A 26,098-nucleotide genomic window follows, 5' to 3' on the forward strand; every position below is an offset into this window, starting at 1 on the left:
CAAAATGAAAACTGCTCCACAAGTAAACATCTGACTGGTCACGGCTGGCTAATTAACCATTCAAATCACCTTCTGAAGGCCAGTGGTCTTTCATCTCCATCTTCCATCTTCCATCTTGTTAGGAAGGATGATCAACATACTGAGATTATTCCCGACATACGGCAGCTCCAGAACCTGACTGTTGATCTCTGGGATGAATGCCAGAGGAAAGTGTGCCTTTTGATACATCATCTTCACTGGTTTAGTTTTAATCTGCCAAACATAAATGGAAACACATTATAACCCCTCAAATTTCATCATTACTGTTAAAAATATTTTTAAAAAGAGTATGAAATCTCACCTTGTTCAGCTTAAACTTTCCATCTCTGGTGGCTTCCTTTGTGAATATCTTCTCCCAGTTTCCTTTGAAGTAGATGGCGTTCACCAAAACCAGTTTTGTCATCCCATCGATGGCTCCCTTTGGCACCAAGTCCTTGATCTTCTCTAAAATACACAAATGGACATTGTTCACTTTGAGCAGTGATTTCAACTGGTTGGTTTGATATTTTTACTATATAGCTCAACTCTAGAACCCATGAAGCCAAACATGGCCCTTGAAAATACATTTCTGCTGCATCTAAAGTGCTGCAAAAAACATTAAAAAAAAACTTTTGTAAGAGTTTAGAGTAAGTTTCAAAGTTTATGCTGGATTTCACCATGTGTTTTTTTCTCCAACCATTGGTTGATGTTGACACGAGCAGCCTCTGATTGGTTCTTGAAGTCCACCTTCTCCAGTCTGGCTTCATAGTAGCTTTTTGTGTCATTGAGGAATTTCTGTTACATAGCAAACCAATTTAGGTGGAAGTGATATTAGAGTTGAGAACATTTCCAGAACCTCCAGTGAATAAACCGAGTCTTACCTCAACAAACTGGTAGGATTGCTCTCCGTAGAGGCGGTTGGCAAGACTCAACTCATACGGGACTCCTGGTTTGTTCAGATCACTCATGAACTTGCAGAAGCTGGAATGAATTTGGTCCTCAGGTTTTTCCTCTGGACATTTCTGTTTGCATCAACAATATCAGATTTAATCAGTTGAATCAGACGAACCCAAAGGATACATGCATCTCTAGATTCTCTACAGTAAATACAGCTGTTCATGCAACAGAACCATGACAGAATGTTAGCTAAAGTTCTGAGAACGTTCCCTGTTAACTGGGTTAGTGTTTGATGTAAATATTCATACGAAACCTTGAGTTCAGCAGGTGTCTGAGGATTCTGGGTTTGCTGCATCATTGGTGGTTCATTGTTAAAGCCCAGGACCTACACAGCATTGTTATGGTAGAGTTAATAAAGATAAGTTCAATATATATATTGTGAATGCACAACTCAAATGCTCATTAGAATAGTTTCAAATGTGCTAGAAAAGACAATGAAGAACTGATGATGTCAAACACATTCTTTGTTGATTTTGGCCCTCAGGCCTTTGATAATTAAATGAGTGGAAAGAGTGATTAATTGCTGGCACTTTACTGTTTATGCCATGCCTGGAACTCATTTACATGTGGTGCGTCCAGAATCGAATACTTCCCTATGCCAAAAGAGTAAGGCAAGGCAAGTTTATTTATATAGCACATTTCATACACAATGGTAATTCAAAGTGCTTTACATAGAAGAAAATAAAATAATCAAAAGAAATAAGAATAATTAAAACAGTTTTGAATAAAAAATAAAAGTACAAATAGTCGGACGAACAGTGGCACAGTGCTCATTCAGTAAATGCTCAGCTAAACAGATGTGTTTTGAGCAGTGGGGATTTCTTTAAGACTGCAAGGGAAGCTCGGCTTCCCCTATAATGTCAAAAAAATTAATGGTCAAATATGTACTTGTGTTAACATTTTATTGACTTAAAATGCGTTAGAAAACGTTAATCTCAAAGACGAGTTCGTTCAGAATCAGCTACATACAGCAGGTCGGCTGACTCGATTTCCTTCTCATACATTCCCGTAGCGTCACAGACAGTGCATTTCCCTGTTGAAGTCCAGCGTCCATTGACTTCAATGGGGCTGCTCTGAACAGTTTTTTTCAGCGCTTCGAAACTAGACGGTCATTGGATAAATGCTGCGATTATGTCCCGCCCACGGACGCTCAGCGTGGGGGTGAATGAGGAGTGGGCTGGCCCGGACTCCGGGCTTCCGCGTGATGATTGGAGGGGCTGCATCTCCTTTTGATTGACAGCGATTTCATACAATAAAAAGTCGCTGCCGCTGAAGCTATTGGAGCTCAGTCCCATCGCGGATTTTTCAAGTGATAGTCAAAAGACAAACTGCTGCTACCTCTTTCTTGGTATTTGCTTGTCGAAATTGCTAGCCATTTTTCATAATACATTTCACACAATTATACATTTATACCTTTATTATATTATTACTTATCCTATTATATTTTTTATAATATTATTAGTAATAATTAAAACAATAATTATTAAAATAATTTAAAATAGCCTATATATTATTAGTAGTATTATTATTATACTTTATTATATTATTATTTATACCTTTATTATATTATTACATTTATACAATTATACCTAACTCTGCTGGCCATTGAGAGGACACTGGTCAAGTCACTGGAAAAGACGCCTAGTTGGAACGATATAGGGTCACAGAGCATTTTCTTGAAAAGGAACGTTGGGCAGAATTTACGTATAAATAAATGGACAATTTTTATGATGTAGGCCGAAAATGAGCTTCCCCTCTTTGAAAGACCAGCAGCCGCCACTGGTTTTGAGTCTGGATTAGTATGCACTGTATTTGAAACACAGTTGGCGAAAAGTCCCCGGATGACCTACTACTACTTCCAAGATTCTGAAGTGCGCATTCGATGGACACTTTACTATCCCATGAGGCCATGGGAGAGGATTTATGAATGGCAGTGAAGCGACGCAACTGACGCTGGTTGGTCACGTGACAGTAACAACATGGTGGATGTAGTACGTCCGGATTACATTCAATAATACACATTCATACTTCATATAACATGCTTTTTAATGCCCGCAAAGTAAATTCAAATTCAAATGTAGTACATACTCAGACATTATGTGATTTCAGATGCAGCTACAGATTAGATCTCGTTCAGGAAACAATTTCCCGTTAGTGAAAGCCTTTTTACATATATAAAATGCAAATGCTATATACAGAGATGAGAAGTAATGAAGAACAAATACTGTGTTACTTTACTTAAGTAGATTTTTCTGGTATCAGTTTCATACCTGTCAAGTATCCCGTTTTGGCCGGGAAAGTCCCGTATTTTACCCTTCTTTCCCGCCGTCCTCCCGTATTAGTATTTTCCCGTAAATCTCCCGGTTTTTAACCTGCGTTATTAAAAATTAAAAATAGGCTACCCCGGGCCCGGGCAGAGTAAAAAAAAAAAAAACATTCCTAATCTGAGTCTGTTAGTAGCCTCGCGATAACTGCCACCTGCAGTAGCCTACTACAGGTACTGTAGGTGGCAGTTGTCGCGAGGTTAGTGTGTGAGGTCAAATGATGAGTGACAACCCTTACAGTCTATGGTGACAACGCAGAAAAAAAAAAAAAAAACAGAGACGGATGATGGACGCTACTACAGAGACGGAAGGCACGCACAGTATTTGTAATGTTCTCTGTACCTATTGTCCTGTGCATTGTTCATAATAAAGTTCGTAAAAAAAAAAAACGGAATTGGGCACTCCTGCCAAAAAACTAAACCCCTCATGTATATACCGCGAATGCAAAGTCTGCAACCAATTTGTACAATAACTCACTAAAAGAGTAAAGAAAAGTTATGTGAAATGAAAAGAAAAACTGTAAAAGAAAAGCAACATGAAATGAAAAGAACGTGTGGAATGAAAATAAAATGTAAATGTAAAGACAAGCAATGATAAATGAACAGAAAATATGCAAATAAGCCTTTAAATAAATGCTCTTCATATACACCCTTTTGTGTTTTCATTTAGGCTATAATGAATGTTCACAGCATATGGGGGGGGTTTGCTCGCGGAAAAATAAATTTCCCTTATTTTCAAATCCAAAACTTGACAGGTATGATCAGTTTACTTCACTATTTATTTTTCTGACAACTTTTTACTTTCACTCACATTTTTTACACAAATATGTACTTTCTACTTATATTTTCAAACCTGGCTCATTACTTTAATTCTAATCTGTATTTGCTGGCATGATCAATACTATTTCTTGTCATTGCACGCCTTTTTCAACAGAAAACATGACTCCCCCATTGGTGTATAATTTTCTTGACTATCACACACCACAGGCGTAGGCTATAAGATCCCACGGAGCAAGGCAGAAGACAACAAGAAGAATGATTAACGTTATGGATGAGACAGAGGGAGTTAAAGATGTCGACATGACTGAGAATAGAGACATTCCTGATCACGCATGGCCATATATGAGGGAGATGTTCGAAATTGTCTTTGATAAAAAGGATTCCTGGCAAATGCGCTACAAATTGTGCGAACCTAAAAAACCAAAAAATGCTGGCTTTCAAGAATTCGCTGTTGAATTTAAGAAAGCACTTAAAGGTTGTGTTTGACAGATAATGCCCAGTTTTTGAAGCGATTCGCAGGGGTTCAGATTTAGGAGCGGCTAAGGATTTTTCCCTAAAATTGTATTTCTCAGTGTTTGTATAAGGGATGTTGCCACATGTTGCTGGTGCTGATGGCACACACATTAATATTCAGTCTTTAGGACAAATTGTTTAGGCCAGTGAATAGTCCATGTCGCCAATTTGAGCATGTACTGATCTAAAGAAATACTTTTTCTATTATGGAAATGTGTACTCTGCTGTTCATTTCTCCAGTATTAAGCGGTCATCTGAAACCTGACAGGTTTAGTCAGATAGTTTCCATATGCTGTAGAACCGGTAAACCAGGTGAAGTGTAAATTATGCTTGTATTATAATTTTCTTTCTGTTTGTACTTAAATAGAATTTACAGTATAACTCGCCTCAATTTTGTCATTTTTAACGCTTCCAAAGACAAGAGGCAGAATCACCCTACAATCTGTGATGTGGCCTATAGGGGACGGCAAATAGTTTTTTTCATCAGCTTAGTCTTTTCTCTGCTTGTGTATTACATGGTGGTTGTTCAGCCTGGATACATTCATTTGCTAAGAAAATTTGAAATGTAAGTTCTTTTGTATTAAAGCATCAATAGGATGGGAGGTCCAGTTACCAGCGCAACACTAAAACAGGTAGTAGTAATGGCTACTTTTTAGTAGCCATCACTACCCATAATTTTTTACTTTACCTTGAGTGAAAGGTTTGAGTCCTTGAGTCCTTTTAAACATGAGTATCTGTACTTCTGCTTGAGTGAAGGATGTGTGCACTTTTGCCATCTCTGGCTATATAGGCTATCTAAGTATATTGTGTGAGATCACCTTAATCATCTGATCTGCTGTGTTTCCTCTTGCACCGAGCGACACCATGGCCAGAGCCGAGGAGATGCTGAGAGGAGAGTAGAACACATTTCCTGATGCGTTTCCTCCGCTGATCTTCTTGAACAGGTTGAGGGAGAACTGTGTGTTTGCTGCAGTCAAAGGCTCCATTTTCACAAGCTAGAAAGAAAGAGAGAGAGAGAGAGAGAGAGAGAGAGAGAGAGAGAGAGAGAGAGAGAGAGAGAGAGAGAGAGAGAGAGAGAGAGAGAGAGAGATGATCAGCATAACAAAGTGAAAATCCCAAACAGAGCATTGCTCAGTTCAGTGGTCATTTCCTGTGTAAACAACATCACATGCTTGTCTAAGAAAAACATAAATCCATGCATTATCTTTCATATGACAGTACAGTACTAGAACAGCAGTTTTTGCATCATTTTCATCATTACACATACAGAAGTGTACTGTAAAAAAATCTGTTCTATTCAAGCACTACCAAGAGTTTTTTTTAGCAGGAACGATGATGTTTCCCCATGTGTCAGAGGTGAAAGAATGATCAGCTGAGTCACTAAGTTTCATTCTTATAAACATTGTCTCGCCTTGAAGAGCCCATCCTCTACTCCAGACCTTTTGTAAAACGTCTCAGGTTACTCAACCATGGGAGGAGGGAATGAGAGGATATGTGTGTGACGTCACTGTCGGCCGGAGTGACTGCGGTTACGCCCACTGATTGGCAAAAGACTAAGTAGTAGCACTGGTTCTCTTACGATAGGTTCTCTCGTATTGCGTAAGTTAGCTTACGCTACGGGTAAAGTCATCTTTTCTCGAGATATGAAGCCAAAAAATTGGCGCAAACTGCGCCGCTCATAAGGGATGTCAGAAGCGGACGGTCACGGGGCTAGTTTTTCTTTACGTTACAAGAAAGCTACCCCGCCCTCGCGCCCCGTTCGCGCGCGTCACTCACCAGCGAAAGGAGAAAAGAGAGTGCTTTAGTCCCGCCGAGGCCGGACCAACCTCCATTTCTTACATATTTCTCAGTCCCCTCCTGAGTTCAGGCGACTGGAAATATCAATACTGCAGTAAACGAGCCTGTTATAGTACATGCACGCCTGCAAACTAACGCCGACGCAAAACATGATGACGCTCTCTGGCTACTCGCCCCTCTTCCCGCGCTCTCTCCCTTTGCTTGTGCTGCGCAAACTGCGCCGTTCACAAGGGATGTCAGAGGCGCACGGTCACGTGGCTAGCTTTCTTTACGTTACAGGAAATCTACCCCGCCCCTCGCGCCCCCTTTTGCACGTCACTCACCGGCGAAAGGAGAAAAGAGAGTGTTTTTAGTCCCGCCGAGGCCGGACCAACCTCCAATTCTCACACATTTCTCAGTCCCCTCTAAGTTCAGGCGGCTGGAAATATTAATATTGCAGTAAACGAGCCTGTTATAATACACGCACACCTGCAAACAAACGCCGACACAAAACATGACGACGCTCTCGGCATCCAGCAGCGAGGTTGAGAGTAACCTCCTCTGCCTTGTCAGAGCACTGAGAAATTACATCACACGCTCCGCCGCTATCAGGCGCTTGGAGCAGCTTTTCGTTTCGTTTGGAAGGCGCACCAAAGGTCTTGCCGCCTCGAAACACAGCCTGTCCAGATGGATAGTGGATGCTATTGCGGCAGCTTATGCGTCTAAAAACCTGCAGTGCCCTTTGGTCATCAGGGCTCATTCCACCAGAGGCATGGCCTCATCATGGGCTTGGTCCAGCGGGATTTCCATTCATGACATTTGTACGGCGGCAGGCTGGGCCTCCCCCTCTACATTTGTTAGGTTTTAAGTAGTGTGTGTGCCCTGCCCAGATTCATTGTGCGTGGGCCACTTTACTCGATTTAGCTCTCCTGGTTGAGCTGCACTATAAAGGGTTGTGTTAAGTCAGTATAGACCGGCCGAGCCGCTCTACACTCCCTACTGTGTGCTTATGAACTCTGTTGGCCACCTGATTCCCACTTTTCTGTGTTCCCCGGGTTTCCCCTGGGACTCATGTAGTGGATGCTAGGCGCGCACGGGGTTGACAAGGGGTTCCCGTAGCGTAAGCTAACTTACGCAATACGAGAGAACCTCTCGTAAGAGAACGATACTCGGTTACTAACGTAACCTCGGTTCTCTCTAGAAGAGGGAACGAGTATTGCGTAACCCGCCGTGCTCGCGCCACAAGCTCACTTCACTTCAGTCGACAAAAACCAGGTTAGCAGCCCCCGAGCCCTTCCTTATATACGCTAAGCCACTCCCATTTTGGCGGGCTATAACGTGTCGCGCGCGCCCTCATTGGGCGTGACGTCACGCCAGGCTCAGTGGTAGGCTGCTGCAGTTGCCGCGGAGCAGCCAATGAGCGCGCTAGATAGCCCGCTCTAGGTCTGCTAGCTGCTGCACTGCGTTGACTATTGATACAAAATTAAGGATCATTTTTTGGCTTCATATCTCGAGAAAAGTTGACTTTACCCGTAGCGTAAGCTAACTTACGCAATACCCGTTCCCTCTTCTAGATAGAACCGAGGTTACGTTAGTAACCGAGTATCGTTTTCAGCGTGAATGCCGCGAAAAACACACACAACACATCTAAAATGGGAAAGAGCTTTGAGATTGACTGTACAAATAGATTTGATAAAGAAATCTGAGATATATTTATACAGACTGTCGAAAGCTACAGCAAAGAGAAGCAAATTAATCGCTGCAATTCACAGAAATAGCGACTCCAGGCAGTGAAACGTGGATTTGCAGATGTCATTTTGTGTCAATATGTTGACTTTTGGGTTAAAATCATAGCCTATATATTGTATTGTTATATATTGTATTGACAAATCATCAATTAAATATTTACCATCTTATATTTTGCATTATTTTATGTTTTTAAATAAACACTGTAAACTCTAAAAAAATTTAGGGCTGGACGATATGATGACAATATATATAATATTGATATAAGTGATCACTATATTGTGATCCTATATTGTCTTTATATAAAGCGTTCACAGGAAAATTTGCTTTTTGTATTTCCCTGGAGTCGAAATCAGCAGTAGCAGTATTAGGCTAACATTAACATGATGCACAGAAGCACATGTCACTATGCGTATTGGCAGATCCGGTGGCACATCCGGTCTTCATTGGCATGAGCCAGTGGATATGTGTCACTGACATTATTGGCATGTGCCAGAATGTCAGTTTGCTGTGCATTATCTCGACACACTGACACTGACATGACACCTGACTGACACCGAGTCGCAGAACATGTCTCCGTATGGACACCTCCAGTAGTGACAATCCAACCGTTTTGACTTTGCATTGCGAGAAGCTGGCTGCATCCTTGTCATTTATGACTTATAACAAAAAACAAAACAATGTCTAAAAGATGCTATGTGACAAGGTGTACAGCAAACAAGCTAAAAAAGTTTTTATAAGCTGTCGAACCCAAAAAACGAGCATTTAAGGACATAAAAGTGGACACAGGCTGGAATGAATGGGTAAATTGTGGGATCCTGAGTGACGCTTATTCAACTTCAAATAAAAGCGTTTATACTTTTCATTTAAACAAAAACAAAAAAATAAAGACGCATTTGTGGTTCTCAGACATTAGTGTTTTTTTTTTGTGTGTTTTTTAATCTATGCAGTGACTTTTTAAGTCCTAAGACATTTTAAATGACTTTCTGTGTAGGGGACACTGGGGCTAGTTGTCACACTTTTTTTTTTTTTACTCCAGTGATCATTTCTGTTTAAAAATCTTTGTGTGTGTGTGTGTGTGTGTGTGTGTGTGTGTGTGTGTGTGTGTGTGTGTGTGTGTGTGTGTGTGTGTGTGTGTGTGTTTGTGTTTGTGTGTGTGTGTGTGTGTGTGTGTGTGTGTGTGTGTGTGTGTGTGTGTGTGTGTGTGTTACGCCTCTGTAAAAGAGGAAATGGACAATAAAACACGGACACGATGCAGCTTCTGTCCAGTCCAATGTTATAATGGACGAACGTCAGCCGCGCGCTCCGTACACAGGCTGAACGAGGCATTATTAATCATTAACAGATCCTCACTGAACAAGGCATTAGCGATCAATCACAAACTGGTACTTAAACTTAAAGTGAAACTTATGTAAACAAGCAAACATATTGTAATTTAAATGTTATACAATAAAACAGCATTTTAAACACAGATTGTCTAGTCTTTTTATCGTATTAATCTCTTTAGCCTCTTTTACCCAAAGAGCAATGGATTACTGATCAATGGATTACTGATCTACAACTTATAAGTGTATTTTAACTTTCTCCTTTTTATGGACCATTTTAAGTATATTTTAACTTGTATCAACTCATTCAATGACATGCAATGTATGAGTATGACATCATTTTTATCATCCTTACATACTCCCCTTCAACACAGATGTCGTCCTCGACATCCCAACCAACAGATGAGTAATGATGAATGCAGTTAAACAGTACATATGTCACCAGATCACCTTTGCAACAGTTCGTATACAAACACTCAGCTTATTCAAAAGTCCAGGAGTGTGTGTAGTGTATATGTTAGCACTCGGCTTGTCTATCTGTCCATCATTGAGTGAAGTATGTATGTGTGTGTATTGATAACACTCAAATTGTTCAACAGTCCATCAATGAGTGTGTGATGTATGTTCAAATGGTTAAGTGTGTTAACACTCAAATTGTTCAACAGTCCATCAATGAGTGTATGATGTATGTTCAAATGGGTAAGTGTGTTAACACTCAGATTGTTCCACAGTCCATCCATGAGTGTGTGATGTATGGGCAAATGTGTAAGTATTAACACTCAGATTGTTCCACAGTCCATCCATGAGTGTGTGATGTATGGGCAAATGGGTAAGTGTGTTTCACATTCAGTACCCTGGTACCACAACAGACGGGTAGCCAAAGTGCTGTACTGGAGTCATCCATGCATTTGCTGCTTGCATGGCTCTATAAGGTGCTGGTGAGTACCACTGCATGATGTTACTTGTAGGTTCGGTGCTGTAACAACCAGGATTGCCCAACTGGTCATATGTGAAGACTCTTGGAGGCCGTCTCTCCCTGACTGGTCGCTGATATCGCTGTTCATGTCCACAGTGAGTTCCACTTTGAACAGGTGACTGCACTACGGACGTTCCCTCCTCCAGGGCAGTGTCCTTTTGAGCAATAATCTCCTGTTGTCCTGATGTGTCTCTCTCTGTCAGTGTATCTCCACTATCTTGCTCCAGCTGGCAAAGGTCCTGTTGCTGAGGCTCAGCATCTTGCGAAAGTTGTTCAACTTCCTTGTCAGCATCCTGACTGTCTGTGTCTACTTCGGGCTGTATCACAGGGAGAGGCTGATCCATGGGCGGATAGTATCCATAGTCATCTTCATCACTATCCTCAACGTCTACTCCTTGGTGTTGTTGCTCCCTTCCTTTGCGGGTCCATGCTGTGATTTGTCTTTTTGCTTTAGCTGGTTTCAATTGTATTTCCAGTGGCAAATGGTCACACGGCAACAGCAGGTTACGATGCAGTATCCTACGTCCTCTCGCTTTGCCTTGTTCTGATATTATTTCATATATGGGCATGTCTTTTCCCACCTGACGGATAACTTTGTGAATGCAATCCTCCCAGTGATTTCGGAGCTTCCCTGTTCCGCCCCTGGGTGTCAAATTCCTGACGAGAACCCGGTCACCCTCGTGCAATACAGAACTCCTCACTTTGCTGTCATAATTTCTCTTACTCTTTTCAGCACATTTTTTTGCATTTGCCGTTGTGATCTCATAAGCCTCTTGCATCTGTTCTTTCCACCTTCTCATATACTCCTGATGATCAGCAGTCCCAGCCTCTGGTGTCAAGCCAAATAATAAGTCCACAGGTAATCTCGGTGATCTTCCAAACAGGAGGTAGAAGGGGGAGAAACCTGTGACTTCACATCGAGTGCTGTTGTATGCGTAGATAAGCTTGGGCAATGACTCTCTCCAATCTGACTTCTGCCTCTCTGTGAGCGTTCTCAGCATTTGCAGTAGTGTTCTGTTCAGGCGCTCCACCTGCCCATTACCTTGTGGGTGGTACGGTGTTGTTCTTGAGCCCATCACACCACAGTTCCTCTTCAGCCGTGCAAACAACTGATTTTCGAATTCCCCTCCCTGATCATGATGGATCCTCAGGGGGAACCCAAACTTCAGCGCATAATCATTAAATATCTTGTCAGCTACAGTTTTGGCAGATTTCGATGTGGTGGGGTAGGCTTGTGCAAAGCGTGTGTAATGATCTACGATTACCAATATGTATTCATATCCACCTTTACACTTGTCTAGATGCAGAAAGTCAATAGATACAACTTCGAATGGCTGAGTGGTGACAATCGGTGTGAGTGGAGCTCTTGTTTCTCGACAGGGTTTTTTCTGTTTAAGGCAGGTACAGTTTTGAGTGACATAGTGTTCAATTTCTCTCTGCATGTGTGGCCAGAAGAAGCGATCCCGAACAAGTGATGTTGTGCGTTCCACACCTTGGTGTCCCATATCATTGTGGAGCTGTCTCATAACTGTTGACTTGTATATTTCAGGGAGAACAAGTTGTGTCCTGGTTGCAGTCTTTCTATGAAGTATCCCATCTCCATCAAAGCTGAGCTTCTCCCAGTCTCGGAGGAGACACCTGCTCCCTGCACCGAATGACTTTAACTGCTTTCCTACAGGTCTTTCATTTGACTGTTTACAGGCGATAATGGGGCCAATATCTTTATCATCTTTTTGAGCTTGACAGAGAGCTGCTCTTGAAAGGGGCGTAGTCATGTCTTCATCCGTTTCCGCACACCCAGTAGCCGTAATGGACCAAACAGTGTGTGAAACACTCATTTCCACAGCTTGTACTGTAGTTTGCACAGAAGGGGAGGACATTTCCTCTGAACATTCTTCAATCATTGTCTCTATGTCACAGGGCATTCTTGAAAGGCCATCAGCATCACAGTTCTCTCTGCCCGGGCGATATTTTATTGTTATGTCGAAGTCTGCTAATTCAGCAACCCACCTCTGTCCTGTTGCGTTCAGCTTGGCCGTCGATAACACGTAGGTTAGTGGGTTGTTGTCCGTATACACAGTGCAAGATGAGCTGATTAGGTAGTCTCGGAAACGCTCTGTAACGGCCCACTTCAAAGCCAGAAATTCAAGTTTCCCTGAATGCAGATGGTAGTTTTTTTCTGCTTTGGTCAGTGTGCGAGATGCATAGGCTATTACACAAAGCTTCCCCTCCTGCTCTTGATATAGCACTGCACCCAGGCCTTGCTGTGAAGCGTCTGTGTGCAGGATGAACGATTTGTTGAAGTCTGGAAACCCAAGTATTGGCGGCTCAACCAGACAGTCAATCAATCCCTCCAATATGTGTTGATGTTTTTCAGTCCATGTGATTGGCTTGTGTGATGGTGTCCCTTTAAACTTTCCTTTCACTCTTTTTGTCCTGGTGTTCCGGTCTTTCTGCTTATCTGGGCCAGGGTCTAATTCCATTAGGGCGTAAAGAGGGTTGGCGATCCGGGAGAAGTCCCTAATATACTGTCTGTAATAGCTCAGTAGCCCCATGACTGCTCTCAATTCTCCGATAGTCCGTGGCCTCTTTTCCTTTAAAGCCCTAACAGCCGCAGTATCAGCTGGATCCATCTTACTGCCCTCAGCAGACACAATGCGCCCCAAGTAGCGGACCTCACGCTTGAACACTTCACACTTACTTGGTTTTAACTTTATCCCGTGCTGCCGTAGCCGCTGTAGCACTGTCCTCACATTCTCAACGTGATCCTCGAAGGTTCTACTGAAGACCAGAGTGTCGTCTAAATATGGGATACAGATCTCATCCCTCAGCCCCTCCAAGCATTCTTCCATACAGCGCTGAAACGCGGCTGGAGCATTCATCAGGCCAAAGGGGATTCTGATCCATTCATAGAGACCCCATGGTGTGACGAAAGCGGTTATGGGTCTGCTCTCCTTCGCCATAAAGCCCTGATGGTACGCTTTCCCTTGATCCAAAAGAGAGAACCACGAGTTTCCTCCTAAGCCATCCATTATGTCTTGCACTCTGGGGATAGGCTGGCGGTCAGGGAGGGTCTTTCTGTTCACTTCACGAAAATCTATACACAGTCGGAGACTCCCATCCTTTTTTCGAACGCACACGACTGGTGATGCGTACGGTGAGTTAGACTTCTCCACCCAACCCTGAGCGATGAGGTCACTCAAGTAGTCCTTCATTTCCCGGTAAAGTGGCTTAGGCACAGAGAGGTATGCTTTTGCGACAGGCTCGGTGTCTTTCAGGGAGATGCTGAGTTGAAGTTTTTCTATACAACCGATATCATCCTCTGTTCTTGAAAAGGAGGCACACTCCTCTCGTAACAATTTTTTAACTACCTCACGTTCTGGCTCACTGAGGTGGCCCAGATCCACAGGTGGATCCCAAACATTGCCTGTAGTCTGATCCTTTTCAGCTCTGATGTGATTTGTTGTAGCTGAAGGTGGAAGGTGGGACCCCTCTAGTATGGAGGCGGGGTAGACTGCTTGGACCTGCTGGACAACCCCTATTACCGTTTTCCCTGCTAACATCATGTCATGATCTGTAGTATTCTGCACACTTAAAGTAATAGAGGGTTTTTTGCTGCCCTTATTCACCTTCACGAGCATGTCACATAGTTCGAGTCCCTCTGTCCAGCGGGGGTTCACATCCGGCTCGAAGAGAAAAACGTTGTCTTCATGTGGGGAATTCATGTTTACATGACACTCAACTCTGACTGTTGTGCGTTTGGGTATGTTAATCCTCTCCCTTTTTGTCTTAACTATATACTCATCCCCTGGTGTGGTGCTAACTTGCTCTACAACTGCAGTTACCTGCTCTACAAAAGCCGCTGCTCGACCTGGAAAGGCTGCCCTTACTGTTCTACTTAACCCTTCCCTGTCAGTGGTGTTTGACTGTTTCAGTTCACTGTCTATAATAATCCTAATCACATTAGACCCAATGATAGGTTGAACAAGCTTACCACCCTTCATTACAAGTGTGGGGACAATAACTTCTGTGTTGGATGCAGCCCCTGAAGCTAATCTAAAAGTTACCTCGACCCAACCTGTGTATGGCATGCTCTCCCCATTTGCTGCCTGTATGTCAAAAGTCTGTGTTATATCCAGAATTTCTGTTATGTCTCTTAATCTTGTGTCTGGCAGGTGCGTTTCTTTCCATCGCTCATCAATTATGGTCACTTGGGAGCCTGAGTCCCACAAAGCCTGAACACTTTGGCCTTGGATGAAGCAATCAACCATGTGCTTTCCCCCTACCAATGGCGCCCTTTTAGCCCTTTTGTCCTTCTTCGAAGTGGTGTTTGTAGTCATACATGCGAGTGCTTGACATTCTCTTTTGTGTGCTGTCCAATTATCAACTTGACATGGCGTAGAACAGTAAAGCATTTTCTTACAGGATGCACCTTGCTTCAGAATTAGTCCTTTACCCCCCTGTCCCGAATTCGCACATTGCTGGGACATTGCTGCGTTACTGGTCACTCCCTGTCCCGTGCGAGTGACCTTCCCCCATTTAAAGACTCATCTCCAAACTGTCTCTGTCCCCTTGCTCGACAACCAGCCAGAAAGTGCTCGCTACTGCCACACCTGTAACAGTGCATGCAATAATCTTCGGCTCCACTCTGTTGACAACCAAAACATTTTCTCCTTTGACCACGATTTGATTGGGGGAAGCTGGGCTGTGGGGCAAACCTTTGCTGATACTGAGCAGTTGCTCCTCGGTGTCTTGGGCCCACATTAAACCAGTATCCCTGTCCCGGGTCCTGCACCTGCTGACCTGAGAATGGTAGTCCTGATGCGCCATCGCCCCCCCCCTGCTGGCGGTGGTTGTCTAGGCATGTGCTGGGGCTGTTGCATGGACTCTCTAATGTGAGACACTTCAGCTTTAAGGTCTTTCAACAGAGCCATTTCAGATTGAATTTCCGCAAGCTGGGAGAGAAAAGCTGGAGGAACTTTAGACTTTTGTTGAGTTGGTGGGTTTTCATTCTTTTCAGCAGGAGCATCGCTGGACTGAACTGAATGGATGGTAACAGGTCTTTGTTGTCCTGACAGTTTTTTCTTGTTCTGCCTCTCGGTTTCATAAGCACATGCTGTATTCACTCGTTCAAGCAACAGTTCATCAGAGATGTCAGCTTGCTCCAAATAAGGCTGAAGATCCCGCCTGATGTTGTCATTCTGCAGGCCAGTCAACACAGTGTGAAGAAACATCTTCTGCACTAACCCAGGGTCATATTGGAGACCTGACTCAGATTCCTGCGAAGCGAACAAAATTTTTTGTCTCAGGTCGAAAGTGCGAATGAAGAAGTTCTGTGGGGTTTCTTTGATGCCCTGCACTTCTGAGGTCAACTGCTTATAAAGGTCGGTTGCGCTTTTCTCTTGATAATGACATCACAGTATTCGCCTCAGTGTGGGTAAGGTCAGGTTGGTTTTGCCTTCTAAATAGCTGCGGAGTTGCATGCCTGGAGATATCGCTCTTATCACTGCATGGCTCACCCATGGCACAAGGACTTTAAGATAGCTGGCCAAATCGGTGAGCCCGGTCAGAAAGACAAGCTGACTTTTTCAAGCTTAGCACGTCAAATTGAACATGGCTTAAGCAAGGGGTTTCCCGAACTTGCAGGACTGTGGACTACACTCTGTGGTGACTGTCTGGGAGGGGTAACGCTTTTAATTCCTTTTGTCTCTGGCTTATTGTTCTCATTTTGTTTCTGTGCGCTTGCTAACTGAAGCTGCAAGGCCTTAATTCCTTCCAATATTTTTTCTTGCTCCCCGTCCTGTTGCTCGCCTACTTGTTTTGATGTGCCAGCTTTACCAGCTATCTGGAGCTCAGAAATTTTGTCTTGAAGATGGAGTAAGTCAGCCATACCTTTATCCTCAAGCTCTTCTAGCTCTTCCCTCTGTATATGGTTTGAAATTAGTGTGATGAGAGCAGTTCGGCCCTTGTTGGTAACGTATTCAAACTCTGCTCCGGCAATGATTAGATAGTCACACAGCTCCACCAAACTTTCTCGGGGCAACAGACACAATGCCCTTATTACTTCAAGCTGTAACTCCTCTAACCCTGTCGACTCCATCTTCCCAGCTGAGTGTGTGTGCTAGCAGTGAAGTGGTACCTTTCAATCTTTGGGTAGTAATAGCAGCTCTCCTGGTATGCAGAAATACCTCAGATTACATGCAAGCTGCCCCAGACAATCGGAATCCCACTGTCGCTGATTCGCCACCTGCTTTCTGATGTTCTGGGTTGTTTAAAAGGGATGTGTGACGGCGGGGGGACATCTGTTGTAGACGCTGAACCACACTGCACACTATCCCAGCGGTGCCTCCAAATGTTACGCCTCTGTAAAAGAGGAAATGGACAATAAAACACGGACACGATGCAGCTTCTGTCCAGTCCAATGTTATAATGGACGAACGTCAGCCGCGCGCTCCGTACACAGGCTGAACGAGGCATTATTAATCGTTAACAGATCCTCACTGAACAAGGCATTAGAGATCAATCACAAACTGGTACTTAAACTTAAAGTGAAACTTATGTAAACAAGCAAACATATTGTAATTTAAATGTTATACAATAAAACAGCATTTTAAACACAGATTGTCTAGTCTTTTTATCGTATTAATCTCTTTAGCCTCTTTTACCCAAAGAGCAATGGATTACTGATCAATGGATTACTGATCTACAACTTATAAGTGTATTTTAACTTTCTCCTTTTTATGGACCATTTTAAGTATATTTTAACTTGTATCAACTCATTCAATGACATGCAATGTATGAGTATGACATCATTTTTATCATCCTTACATGTGTGTGTGTGTGTGTGTGTGGACACAAACTCTAAACTCTTGACAAGTGTTGTTATTCTCAACTAAAACAAAACATTGAATTACTTTGGTTAGTTAAAATATAGATGAAATAATAAATATATATTAGATGGAAAAACTTAAAAATAAGAAATGTTTATTGATACATTTATTTTGATAAGCTAATCAATTACTAAAAATGAAATAAAAAAAGGCTAAATTGAATGGAAAAACCCACCCGAATAAAATCAACAAAAGCTCATAACAAAATAACTAAACAAACGAATACGCTATATCTACTCAATAAAATTGTGGCAACAGATTACAAGCAATATTATTAATTAAATTTAACAAATTAGAATTGAGTAATAATTAATCAAATTAATTCCATTAATTAACCATTTAAAATTAGTAAAATTTACAATTTTTTAAAAACAAAAATATCTGAATAACAGACAGACGTCAAAGATGAATTAAGAACTCTTTATTTTTTATTGACCAACATTGAAGACACCTGATGTTAACAAGCAGAATCACTGAAGGAGAAAAACGTAATTTTAAAGGGATACTTCAGCATTTAGCATTAAGCTTTGTATCAGTAGAAAACCTGTAGTATTTTCGAATTACCGTGCTTCCCACCCTCATGTCCCCCTGAGATGAGAGATTTATGTATTTTTTGTCTGGAAAAAATCCTCCGATGACGCAAAAATCGTCATTTTGCCTCATCGGAGGATTTTTTGGCCAGAGACTAGAAACTACAGCCAGTAGTAGGAGCTCGTTCCGCATGTGTTCAACCCGCCCATAGAGGATGGGATCTCAATCACAGAATGTACAAATAGTGTCAGCCATCTTTTTTTGGAAGGTAAGCCAACAGGCTCTTGCTCTGTGGAGAAAGCTGAGTAGTAGGGTTTACCATCCTCTTTTTCCCGGACATGTCCGGCCGTCGAGATCATCCAAAATGTCCGGGATTCGGCTTTTGCTTTCTACAGTCGCCATTCATTGTTTAAATGCACACCTTTTGTTTCAATCTAACTGAATTCATTCCGATTGGTGAATCTGAATGTAGTGTTTACATGAACGCTAAACAAGTGACCGGTTGATGTGCGTTATAGCATTGCTAAGAAAATTCCCGCTCCTCCGTGAGAGATAGCCCACGAGACCGGTGCGTCTCACAGGTGTCGCTCCTCTGTAATCACGCCACCGGCCTCGCGCCGTTCTCCCGCGGCCCTCAGCCTCGTCCTGCTCGCCACAGTAAACATGATGAATGGCGAGTGTAGAACGCAAAAGCCGAATCCCGGACATTTTGGGTGATCTCGAAATCCCAGGCAGACTCGTCAGTCGTCACGGAGACTCACGATAAAACGGCGTCTTTTCAGTTTTGAGTCAACTAGTAGCTGCCCTCTGTAACCGGTAGGCGTGGTTTGGGAGTGGCCTCGTAGGGCAGCGAAGTAAGTGCATTCTGGGAGTTGTTGTCTACACATTCATCTTTCCAGAGGTGAAGTATCCCTTTAAGTCACCATTATGGTGATCGGTGTTTGTTTTAGTTGGGCTCATGACCCTTAAATCATTAACTTTAGATTTTGTTTGGCTGCTGTACCTGAGTTATAACAGCCAGATGAACAAATAGAAAAGGTGATCTGATGGTGTTGATTGTGTTTTAACATAAGCATTATTTCACAATCATTTGACCTGAATCACTTAACTCATATAGAGCCCAATTTCTGAGTTAGGTTTACTTAATTATAGCAGCACTGTCCTTGTACAGCATTATATTTCTAACTTTTACAATGTAATCCAAAGAATTTCTTAAAAGTTTCTCATATACAAAAAAACTATTTTTTTGTTTTGTTTAGTTTTTAGACACACAGACATCAAGAATCAGCCTGTGAATCTCAACAATGGTGACAATTATAAAGCATGTTGCAGTGCATTCTGGGTCCATCAATCAAAACTCATTCATGGCTCCCATCATGCATTGCTGCATGAATAAATAATGAGCTTATGATCAGAGGTGATCTGTTTGTCACCATTGCTGAGATTCATACGCTAATTCTTGATGTCTGTGTGTGCCTACATAAAAAATATTTAAAAAAAATTTAATTGATTTGATCATTTGGATTTCAATGAAATGGCTAAAAATATTATGCTGTACAAGGACAGTGCTGCTATAATTAATAAAGTAAACCTATCTCAGAAATTGTGCTCTATATGAGTTCAGTGATGCAGGTCAAATGATTGTGAAATAATGATTATGTTAAAACACAACCTTCAGATCACCTTTTCTGGCTGTTATAACTCAGGTACAGCAGCCAAACAAAATCTAAAGTTAATAATTTAAGGGTCAAGAGCCCAACTAAAACACACAATAATCACCATAATGGTGACTTAAAATTACGTTTTTCTCCTTCAGTGATTCTGCTTGTTAACATCAGGGGCCCTATCTTGCACCCAGCGCAATTGACTTTGTACACCGACGCATGTATCATTCCTATTTTGCACCCACGCACAGCGGACTTTTCCCTCCACAGACGCACGTCGGTAAACTCCCGGGGGCGGTTCAGCGCAAAGAGGAGGCGTGTTTCGGTGCAAACGTATTTTGCAGGTTTAGAAAACAATTCTACGGAAGCCCTGAACCGCAACGTAAAAAAAAAAAATATTATCTGTAAAAAAAAAAAAAATTACAAAAAAAAAAAAATAATTATGTAAAAAAAAAAAAAATGCTATCATTTCGAGATTAAAGTCGAAATGTTTCGAGATTAAAGTCGAAATGTTTCGAGATTAAAGTCGAAATGTTTCGAGATTAAAGTCGAAATGTTTCGAGATTAAAGTCGAAATGTTTCGAGATTAAAGTCGAAATGTTTCGAGATTAAAGTCGAAATGTTTCGAGATTAAAGTCGAAATCTTTCGAGAATAAAGTCTTCCGTAGAAGTTGTGTGTGTGCTTGCCGTTATTTCACATTGCCGCACAGGCATTCATGCGTGTGCGTGTGTGTAAATACATGCGCTTGTGAAGTCGAACTGCCGTCTATAATAGTACTGTCATGAACTGCTCCGAGACACGAAGGTTAAGATCCAAGTGCAGCTTTTATTGAAGGGGTAATCCAAAGGCGTAATCCAAAGTACAGGCAAAAGGTCAAAACACAGGTAGGCAGTCCAAACAAACAAATAAAGAAACAAACTAACAAAACAGGCAGGGACCAGAGGCAAGAGAGTAATCCAGGGACCAGGGCGAGATATTCAAAAACCAGACAAGAAACCAGGGAAAATGCTCGGAAATGCAGACTAACAGTACAACAAGACTTCGCAGTGAGTGAATGAATGAACATGGTATAAATAGACAGACTAACAGGATGAGACAGGTGAATGCAATCAGTGAATGAGGTACAGGTGAATGTGATCAGTGATAAGTGATGAGTCCAGGCAGTGAGTTATGGGAACTGTAGTTTGTGAGTGAATAGGAGAGTCTTATGTGGAGTGCCCTCTGGTGGCTCTCAAGGGCACTCCAGCTGGTGATCGTTACAAGTACGTTCTGGATACATTTTAAGTGCATCATTCTGTATCCAATCATTTGGCCGGATCCCGTGATTTCCTCAAATATAATAACCACTGGTGGTTGAGGAAAGATTCCCTGAAATGATTGTAAAGCGCTTTTAAGTGTAGGCCTACAGTAGACATATGAAAGCGCTATATAAATGCCTCATTCATGCATTCATTCATTCATTCATAAAGCTGGATATCTTGATCCAGTCTGACAGTATATTTTATAAAGTCCTATAGCCTAATGTCATGTTGGTAGACCTGTAGAATATCCCTTTGTTGAAAGCCCAGATAAAAGTAAAAAGCTATTATTTTGTGTAGATCCAGTTTACACACACACACACACACACACACACACACGCACACGCACACGCATGAATGCCTGTGCGGCAATGTGAAATAACGGCAAGCACACACACAACTTCTACGGAAGACTTTATTCTCGAAAGATTTCGACTTTAATCTCGAAAGATTTCGACTTTAATCTCGAAACATTTCGACTTTAATCTCGAAACATTTCGACTTTAATCTCGAAACATTTCGACTTTAATCTCGAAACATTTCGACTTTAATCTCGAAATGATAGCATTTTTTTTTACATAATTTTTTTTTTTTTTTTTTTACGTTGCGGTTCAGGGCTTCCGTACAATTCCGCCACTGACCAGGAAAAACCTAGTAGTCAGTGGCGCGTTGCGCATGTTATTCAGATGCTATTTTAAGGGCGCATGCTTGGCCATAACCAATGTAGCGTGTGCACAACACACATACACTTTGCTTATCTCATCTACACACAGATGCAGCTGTTCTCATTTTTAGAAAACCATACATTATTACAAGGAAAAATATTAACACATGAGGCAAATCATTGTTGTCTCCATGAAGATGTGAAAAAATAGGCATAAATCTAGCTTACACATTTACCCAAATTATTGTATTAATTTACACCTACCTGTTTAACCGAAGCTAATTTGGTGGGTTTCTCCATCCCCAATGTCACTTCTCTGTGTTTTACGGCCCTGACGAGAACGTCGGTCTCCTCGGCTGTGAACCGCTCCTGGCGTGCGTCTGGCAAATCCGCCGTTATAATAGCAATCCGAATGTTAATTGCACAATCCGAATCAGAATCAAAGATGGCCGAACTGCCGGTGCCAGGGTGTAACGCTTGACAAACAAAAGCTTAAACTTGAAGACTGACTACTGCTTGTGGACTCAGATAAAGTGTATTAAGTTCTGAATTTTCAAGTTATCATTTAAAGAAGAAAAAAAAAAGAGTGCCTAAATATGCCAAGACCAAATCAAAGACGAGGCGAGTTGTTGGATATTGTGCCAGGAAACCAAACCTGCCGGGAGGGAACGGGCGATGGTAACGCCGATAATACTTCAGAAATACTGAAGGAACTCAAATTATTTCGAACTGAAACGGCTGAAAATTTTGGTTTGCTGAGGAAGGAGGTGAGCGAAATTAAACTGAACTTTGAAGAATTGAAAACAAGGGTGAATGACGCCGAACAGAGGATTGCGGACAATGAGGATCGTAACATGGATCTGACTAAGGTGCTGTTTCATTTGATGTGTAAACAAAAGTACCTTGAGGAGAAGTGTGAGGGCCTGGAAGGCCGTTCACGGAGAAATAATTTAAGAATTTACTCTGTACCGGAGAAAACAGAAGGAAGTAATATGATTGAGTTTATAGAAAAGCTTATTCGTGAGCAGCTTAATATCCGGGAAGAGATTTACATTGAAAGGGCGCATCGCGCCGCAGCAACAGGTGTCTCCACGGGACGTGCCGCAGACTTCACCAGATCAATCATCGTATGTTTCCGTAGTTTTAAGGAGAAACAACGAGTGCTATATGCTGCATGGTCTCTAAAGGACATTCGGATCAAGGATCAACGGATATATTTTGATGAGGATTACACCACCGATGTTTTTAAGGAGCGTGCAAAATACAGGAGTGCAAGGAAACAACTCCAGGAGAGGAAAATCAAGTCTCGCATTCTCTACCCCGCAAAACTCATGCTGTTTCTGCAGGATGGAAAGACTAAAATTTTTGAAAACCCTCGAAAAGCAGCTGAGGGATTAAAGGACTTTGGCGTAACGATGGAAGTTCCAAGAAAAGAGCCGGATTGGGACTCAGCGCTGCGGGCTGTAGGATGGCAGTCCCCCCACAGTAGGAGCAAACATGCTCCTGCTGGGGAAATAACAACCAGCGTTGAATCACTTCGACTTTCATTGGTCAGTTATGAAAACGAAAAGACAAATACTGAATAAGGTATGTGGAGATTACATTGTGGCAAGCGCTAATTTGTATAAATGAGTGCAATGTCCGCAGTGTGTGAACATATCCCTACACAAGCTGAAAATTCAGAAGGATGTGTCTATGACTATGATGAACTGGACTCGGAGTCTAATTTATTTCCAAACATAAATGATACATGTAAATATTACACAGACGCAGAATTTATTAGTAATATAGAAACGGCTGGTTCATTTTCTCTTATTCATTTGAATTGTAGAAGCCTGTATTCAAATTTTGGTAAAATACATGATTATTTGAACACATTACAAAATAAATTTACTGTTATAGCTTTGTCTGAGACTTGGTTAACGGATGAGAAAGGTGTGGAATTTCATTTTGAGGGTTATGAATTATTTTATGTTAATCGGATTAATAAGAGAGGAGGGGGGGTTGCTCTATATGTTAGTAGTGATCTGAAATGCAAAACAATTGAGTGTATGACTACTGCAACAGAAGATTTAATGGAATGTTTAACTGTTGAGATCGAAATGAAGAAACAGAGGAATATTGTTGTCACATGCATATATAGAACTCCAGGATCTAGTATTACAGCATTTAATAACAAGCTGGAGCAATTATTATTTGGGTTGAATGAAAATAAAGTGTCTATCATTTGTGGGGATTTCAATATAAATCTTTTGAATGTGTCAAATCATACTAGTAGTTTAGATTTTCTAGATTTAATGTACAGTAGAGGCCTTTATCCTACTATTACTAAGCCTAGCCGAATAACTTCCAGTTGTGCTACGTTAATTGATAATATTTTTGTAAATATATTTGAAAAAACGGTCAAAAGTGGTCTTTTGATAAATGATACAACGGATCATTTACCGATATTTGTAACTCACTTCTGTGAAGTAAAAACAAATAAAGAAAAGTATAGTAAAGTTATTAGGTTAAGAACTGAGGAAAGATTAAATAGATTTAGGGATGATCTAATGAAAGAACACTGGGACAATGTTTATAGTACAAATAATGTAAATAAGGCATATGAATTATTTTTGAAAAAGTATTTATGGTTATATAATAATAATTGCCCAATAAAAATATTGAATGATAAAGCAAGAAATAATAATAAACCTTGGTTAACGAAAGGTATATTGAAATCGTGTAAAAAGAAGAATAAGCTTTATCGGGATTTTGTAAAATATCGGACGGTAAATGTAGAAAATAAATATAAAGCTTACAAAAATAAGTTGACTACTATAATGAGACGTGCAAAGAAAGATTATTATATAAACTTGTTGATGGAAAACAAAAGTAATATCAAAAATATGTGGAAAGTTTTAAGGGAGGTTATAGGCAGTAAAATGAATTATAGTCAGCCATTATATTTAATGAATGAACAGAATGTCGAGATATGTGGTGAAAAAATGGCTGATGAATTTAATTCATTTTTTGTTAATGTTGGTCCAAATCTTGCCAAAACTATACCATTACATAATAAAAGCTGGATAGGTGAAAGCAGAGTCATGCAATCCATTTTTTTTGACGAAGTTAGTGAGAGTGAAATTATTTCCACTGTCTCTAAATTAAAAAGTAAAAATTCATGTGATAGTGATGGCTTAGATATGTATATTGTCAAAGAAACTCTACGTTGCATTATTAGACCATTAAAATATATAATTAATTTGTCTTTTAATACAGGTTTTTTTCCAGATAAAATGAAGGTGGCTAAAATTATTCCTTGTTTTAAAACTGGTGATAGGCATAGTCTTACAAATTATAGGCCTATATCTTTGCTTTCCCAATTTTCAAAAATTCTGGAGAAGCTTTTTGTTAAAAAATTGGATTATTTTCTTGAAAAACATTCTTTGATAAACGATAATCAGTTTGGGTTTCGTAGCACCCGCTCAACAGCTATGGCTTTGATGAAAATCACAGAGGACATTACTACAGAATTGGAGAATAAAAATCACACAGTTGGAGTTTTTATTGACCTTAAAAAGGCCTTTGACACTCTCGATCATGGAATATTGATATCTAAATTACAGACATATGGAATTAGAGGTGTAGTATTAAATTGGATTATTAGTTATTTAGAAAATAGACAACAATATGTAGAGTATTTAGGCCATGAATCTAAGTTGGAAACAATACAGTGTGGAGTCCCTCAAGGCTCTGTGTTGGGGCCTAAATTATTTATTTTATACATTAATGATCTCTGTGATGAATCAAAGATTTTATGTTTTGTTCTTTTTGCGGACGATACAAATTTTTTTGTATCGGGGAAGAACTTAAAAATCTTAATCAAAACTATTGAACAAGAATTGGTCCTACTTCAGAAATGGTTTAACAAAAATAAACTGTCGTTAAATTTAAGTAAAACTAAATTTATGTTGTTTACGAATCAAAAATGTTCTGATAATGTTTGTTTGAATCTAAATGGAATAACTATTGAGAGAGTGTCAGAATTTAGGTTTTTAGGAGTACTCATTGATGAAAAATTTAAATGGAAATCACATATAGCCTACGTAAGAAATAAAATGTGTAAAAATATTGCTGTTTTGAGTAAAGTAAAGTTTATGTTAAATTATAAAGCAATGAGAATCCTTTATTGTTCCTTTATTTTGCCCTATTTGATGTATTGTTTGGAGGTATGGGGTAATTCATATTTTACTAATTTAATGCCCTTATTCATTTTGCAAAAAAGGGCAATAAGGATAATTAATGGAGTTGCTCCAAGAGAACATACTACACTGTTAACCCTTGCTGTAAAAAAAGGCGTAATTCTGACAGTATCATACTATTTTCCATTAAAACAGTAATATACCGTAGAAAACAAAAATAGCCTACAGGAATATACTGTAAATGAACAGTGCTCAAAATCGACACTCAGAGGCTGTTTTCCCAATCACACCCTATACCCTCATTCACTATTCCCTACATTAGTTCACTAATATAGTCCCGTTGACAGAGTGAATGAAAAGAAGTGAGTGAACTGAGACACTGATGAACACCTGATAAGCAGAATCACTGAAGGACAGAGAAAAAAGAACAGAAAAAAGAGAAACACAAGAAC

General features: G+C 40.8%; 1 pseudogene across 1 annotated transcript in view; it reads right to left on the reverse strand.

Moving 5' to 3' along the window:
- The window catches only part of LOC309483405 (leukocyte elastase inhibitor-like), a 61,555-nt pseudogene that overhangs the window by 1,068 nt on the left and 34,389 nt on the right, over nt 1-26,098 (reverse strand). The window contains exons 2-7 of the transcript XR_014211709.1: nt 5,410-5,586; nt 1,229-1,300; nt 900-1,040; nt 696-813; nt 341-483; nt 70-252 (exon numbers count right to left, since the gene is read on the reverse strand). The product of XR_014211709.1 is annotated as a leukocyte elastase inhibitor-like (transcript). The remainder of the gene's footprint in view (nt 1-69; nt 253-340; nt 484-695; nt 814-899; nt 1,041-1,228; nt 1,301-5,409; nt 5,587-26,098) is intronic.

This window comes from Leuciscus leuciscus, assembly GCF_965113295.1.
Source record: "Leuciscus leuciscus genome assembly, chromosome: 20".
NCBI lineage: Eukaryota > Metazoa > Chordata > Actinopteri > Cypriniformes > Leuciscidae > Leuciscus > Leuciscus leuciscus.